The 6024-nt window shown below is 41.7% G+C and overlaps 1 pseudogene; it reads left to right on the top strand.

The window, feature by feature from the left end:
• LOC137985347 (monocarboxylate transporter 10-like) overlaps positions 1–5816 on the top strand; it is an 18516-nt pseudogene extending 12700 nt beyond the window's left edge.
• The last annotated feature ends 208 nt before the right edge of the window (positions 5817–6024 follow it).

Here is a 6024-nt window from a genome sequence, read left to right as displayed (position 1 = left end):
TGATAATGAAGGTTTCTGCTCTGCTATACAAGCTATAAACGTCCCTTTAATTAAAATCGCTGTGTTAAACTTGAAAACGTGTATTCAGGTATGTAGTTCGTTTTGCGCGTTGGGACGGATACTGCAATTTAGTGACCCTATCTAAGGAATATCTAAGGATCACCATACCAAAAATACTAAAAAAAGGATACCATATTTAAGGAGAGATCACGTCTAAAACCCTACCCTATCGGGCGGCACATACCTATATAGCGTATATAATAGAGTACCCCCCCCCCCCTCCCTGCCCCGATATTGACTTTCAACCCATCTATCAATAACCTATCCTATCTCTAAAATCTGGGAGTCTTCTATCCTTCAAGATGGCGTGGGCCAAATACATTAGTTTAAGTGCGGATTATAGACGTGCTTGGTTAAACAATTTGGGCAATTGTTGTTTGATAGACACCTGAGAAATTGAGGTTGCTCCAACGGGTTTCGCATCAATGACCTTTGTGATGCCGGTGCAATACTCTCTAGCAACTGACTCTCTGACGCCACACAATTGAGAGCAGGTCAATTTTGTTGAATTCATTTGTTCCCGAGAGGACTCGATGCCGGAACGAAATGAAATGAATGTATATTTAAGGTCATGGGTTCGAATGCTGTTGGCGCCGTTCGAATTTCTAAGGTGTCTATAAAACGCAATTGCTTAATAAATTGTGCGACGATCATTTCTCTCATCGACTTATTGTTGTCCCATATTTCGCCTTTACTAGTTTCTTGCGTGGGTGGTGGACTTTAATGCTGTATTGATTAATTTTGTAATCCAAGTACTTTGAATTCAGTTTAAAGTCAGTTGAACAGACTGTAAGCGCATAGTGTTTTTTATGGATCACTAGTTTTACTCTTCAAGCCTGAAGAACATCTGGCGTAAGTAGTTCGTCATGCGCAGCAGAATATGCACATTCATTGAGAAATTTACTCGCTTTATTTTGTCTCCCAAACAGTCAACAGACATAGCTACGACTTAAAATGGACGCCGAAGATGACTCATGCGGAGTGAAACTCTTAGCGGTCAAATCAGAACGAGACACTTCCAGTTCGCAAAGCATCGGCAGTGCGGCGACAAAGTTCCCTTTTGCTGAAGATGCCAATTATACAGAGAAAGATGGAAGATGGGCTTGGGTCGTTTGTGCAGCGGCATTCTGTGACTTGTTTGTGGTGATGGGAATGCATTACTCTGTTGGTGTATTATATGCGGCGTTACTCGACCACTTCAAGGAATCGAAAGTTAAAACCGGTAAACAAGGCTCAATGTCGCTAAATATATATTTGTAGGAATTGGCTTTAATTGGGTTGGCGTCGTTTGAACTACTAATTTCTCACAAGCAGAAATGAGGGATTAATTTGAGTCGCTAAATATATATTTTGTTGGAATTGACTTTAATTGGGTTGGCGTTGTTTGAAATACAAATTATGAGGGATTAATTTAAGAGCGCACCGGTGGCTCAGTTAGTTGAGCTGTCATGGGCGGTCGGGCTCTCTTGCGGAAGGTCGTCAGTTCGACTCCGGCCGGACCAACACTCAGGGTCTTAAAATACCTGAGGAGAAAGTGTTGTTGCCTTTGTAATTACATCTGCACATGGTTAGACTTTCAAGTCTTCTCGGATAAGGACTGTAAACGAGAGGTCCCGTCTCATAGCCCTTTTTGGAAATTAAATAGTATGGGACGTAAAGAACCCACTCACCATTCGATAAGAGACCCCGGTGTTGTGGTCTGACCAATCTGAACGGGGGCATCTTTCACTTCCTAAAATAACTGTAAACTGCGTAACAAGCAGTCTGGCTAAAGTACCCCACAGAGCATTGTAAATTAGTCCTGAAAAGAGGGAGAGACTCATAGATTCACTTCACTTCACTGAGGAATGAGCTGGAAAAAAATGAAAAACAATAGGCAATTTTCACGATAGCATCATTTGACTACAACTACTAGAATTCAGTTTTTTTTCTTTTCTTGTTTAAATTTTGTGTTCCCAGCGGGGTAAAAAGAACAATAGCTCTCAGTTCGCATCAGACAAGAAAAACCTGTAGGATTTTGGGACTTGTAGTCAAATGGCGTCATCATGCAAATGTCCTATTCAGGTGCTTGTGTGAATGATTATTATTGACATTGTCATGCAGTTCAGGACACAAGCATTATCACCAGGAACAAAAGCAACAACTATGGCCACGAAAATTAATCTGCCCTCAAAAAATGTGAATCTCTGCTTTCCGAAGTTCTTCGCGATTACGTGTAGTCCATCTCGTTCATGGTGTACAATGTTGGCAGAGTATCCCATATCTGGGTTGGAACGAACGACAACAATTACAAAATAGAGAGAGTAAATGCGCTAGCTGACGTTCTCGTCAAAACTTTAACTTCAATCATTTTGCACTGAGTCTTCCTCCATCGTGCTGAGTTAATCACCTTATTTAACTATCTCGAGTTGTCATATTTACGAGAAAGCTTTTAAACACAGTGTAGGATTCGACTCTGTTTTTTGGGGGGTGGGGGGGGGGGAGGGAAGGACGGGTCGCGCTGTGGCTGCAAATGTGTAAGATTTCTTTGTTTCGTATAAGGCAGCTTAAGTAGGAAACGAACTTGAGATCCCGTCCACTAATCCACAGACGCACTACGCGACAGACAAACGGGGAGAGTGTGTGCGTGACCGGAAACGAGTTTTTGTGTTTTCGTTTCACGCAATGAAATATCTAGCCTCCCAACGCAGACACTCTTTGGGGATTCGTCACGCGTTCTCTCCCCAAGGGCGAATGCCTGAGGTGTCTGCGTGGGAGTCTATGAAATGTCGGGTCATCGTATGACTCGGTATAAACACATCTTGCCGGGGGAGGGGTAAGTTCTTAGAATTAATTTTACAATCGATTGTATGCGTCCTGTCTCGTGAAGCCGGTAAAACTGAGTGAATTGAAAACTGTTGCATGACACAGTTTAGATCATTATGAGTGCAGGTACGGTTCGAACGGCTTGTATATCGATTCTAAAATTAACAACCCTTTTATTTGTCAGCATGGGTAGGTTCCATTGCTCAGTTCTGTCTTTTCTTCTTCTGCTATCCCGGCAGCCTCTTGAGTGAGCGCTTTGGTTGCAGACGAGTGGTCATCGTGGGGGGACTGATAACGAGCCTGGGGCTTTTGCTGTCTTCATTTGTGGATAGCTTGTATTTGATTTATTTAACCCATGGTGTGCTTGTGGGGCTTGGCACGAGTATAAGCTACCTTCCCGCTTTGGTTATGGTGGCGTATTATTTTGACAAGAAGCGATCATTTGCTACAGGAATCGCAACTTGTGCAGTAATGTCGGAGCTCTTGGACTCGCTCCGTTAAACAAATTATCATAGATTCCTTTGGATGGAGGAATTGTTACCGTTTTCTTAGCGGACTTTCGCTTGTTATAACCATTTGTGGAATGTTGTTTAAACCGCTAAAGGAGAGAAAAACTGGCCAACACAAACTTAAGAAGTCGTCAGAATCATCGTGGAACAATCTACCAAGAAAAAATGGTTTCGCTTTCCTAGAAATAAGAGGTTTATTATCTGGGCTGTTGCTTCAGCAGTGGCCACGTTTGGATATTTTATTCCTCATGTTCATGTGGTAAGTGTATTATGAACTTTACATGGGTACGAGGCGCCAGAAGCGGAACCCCGTCCCCCCCCCCCCCCCCCCAGCCACCCCTCTGGCCCCTTCTGGCCGAAAGAAAGAAAAGTTACCGAGGAAGTTGACAAAAGCTCTTTAGCTTTTGCATACCAATGATCAAGATTAGCACTGACGTAGCTAAATGATACACGCTCACTTTTTCTAACCTCCATGTGGGGGCTGTGTTTTTCAATTTGTCGCCATATAACCAAAATCACAACAGGTGCAGGCACTAGGAGAAAAATTACAATTTCAGAAACATGGTAATTGTGAACATTGTGTAATTAACGAGGTACAGTATCATACGTTCAAAGTTTGCAGCAGATAGTATAATTAACGTCGTGACCTGGTAGCAATGTTCTGAGCTCTTGGTTCACTATTGCATAGTTCGATGAGTGGTAGCTTAGTACTTGTTTTCCATAGCATAGAGTATTGAAAGGAGAGATTTCAAAATCATAGATTTTGAGAATCAAAACTCAAGGATTCTATAAGCGGTTGCAAGGGCAAAGCAAAATACACTTTAAGCCTGTGTCAGTTTCAGGAAACGCATGCAAGCCAGGCTCTGTTTTGTCTTGCGTTTGCCTCTCGACAGCATACACCCCATCCTTTGGTTATGCAGAAGTTGAAACTATGCAAAAATCCACAGTCATAAAATATGTTCTGTTTCATTTTAGGTACGTTTTGCCGAAAGAGATGGGCTCATCGCATCAGAAAGGCTCTCTACTTCTTTCCTACTTGGCAGTTGGCTCGGGCGTCGGAAAAATCATATTCGGAAAAATCTCGGACATTCCTCGGGTGGACACCCTGCTGTTATACGATTTTTGCATGGTTTTATCCGGGCTGTCTCCTCTAATAGCTATATTTGCCAAGGACTACTACATGCTCGTGGCTTATGTAGTAGTTCTCGGTTTTATGGACGGCTGTATCATCGGTCTCATGTCAATTGTGACCTTTCAATGTGCGGACCGTAACAGGATGTCCCAAGCCTGGGGAGGAGTCTTGATGATCCAGTCGTGCTCTATGTTAATCGGCGCTCCAGCAGCAGGTAAGGAAGAAGAAGCACACACACCACAAAAGTTCAATTTCTGTCAAAAAGTCATCGTCATCATGACCATCGCTCTGGGTAGTCAACGTTCTGGCGTTCCTTATTAGGAACCGAAAAGCAATTCGTGAACGTATGATCTCCTGCTTCTGAAAAATTGATCGTTGAACATGTTTTCAAGACCAGCGAATACGAAACAACTGCAAAGTTTCTTGACTAGAAACGCTTTCCTTTTGAAGGCACAAAGCGTTTTGTCACCCGAAATACGCCCGAAAGGTTTAGGGACCTTCAAGATACATCCTTCTGGTGTAATTTTACTAATTATAATTAATCACCCTCATTCGCTTTGCAATTCAGTTTTCACAATTAACGTTATCCCAGAAATTACTATTAAACAACACAACTCAAGCTTTGTGGTATGAAACTGTCTCTGAAACATCATATTTTAAGTCACAAACAATAGAGAGAATCTTTCAAGAAATGTTACTGAGGCTGAACAGTTTTCAAAAATATCAATTGCAATCCAATTTTAATTGATCTTCTTCAATTTTACCCAACCCTGCCTCCTTTGTATTTGATTGTTTCATTCAAAACTTCTTAAGTATTTAAGCTGTTATTTTTGTGTTTTGTTTGATTTGGTTGAGAGTTCCCAATCGCTGACTTCGGCTAAATTTCGGCGTGACTTAGCCCCTTTATAGAGCAGACGATGAACCGACGAAAGTTAATGTGGCATGCTTTATTTCCTACAGGCTGGTTTGGTGAAATTACAGGACACTATAAGAATTTATTTATCATGGCGGGTGCACCGACTGTCCTTGGAGCCTTTATTCTCTCTCTGACTCAATGCGTGAAAGATCCCGTGATTGAAAAGGAACAGAAAAGAGCTCTGGTTATCCTCGGGACGAAATAGAGATGTTGCTCGTTTCCGATAGGTCTACAGTGGTTTGACGTCGTCAAGTTATAATGATTAGTCAAGAGATGTATTATGCAGAAAAAAAGGAAATGACATTATCTTCATTTCTCATTATTATCTCAATAAGGAAAGCACTGTTTCCTTTCCATTCCTGTGCGCGTACTTGGTGATGCTTTGTTCCGAAATAAGGGAATATCTGTATTCGTGAAAGGAAAGATTTGCCGAATGCAAAGTATGTTTGATAGTAAAATTCTCGTGAATTCATCAGGAAATTGAGTTTCGCGATTTTTTTTTCCCTGAAGGCGGAAAAATATCAATTTTGAAGATTGGGCGCTGGCGCTTTTGAAAAACGTTGATTAAACTGAACAAATCTATTAGAAGCAATGCAAAACTT

Source organism: Montipora foliosa, chromosome 14 (genome assembly GCF_036669935.1).
Source record: "Montipora foliosa isolate CH-2021 chromosome 14, ASM3666993v2, whole genome shotgun sequence".
NCBI lineage: Eukaryota > Metazoa > Cnidaria > Anthozoa > Scleractinia > Acroporidae > Montipora > Montipora foliosa.
Note: the sequence above shows the minus strand (reverse complement) of the source record. Positions and strands in the feature narration are given on the sequence as shown.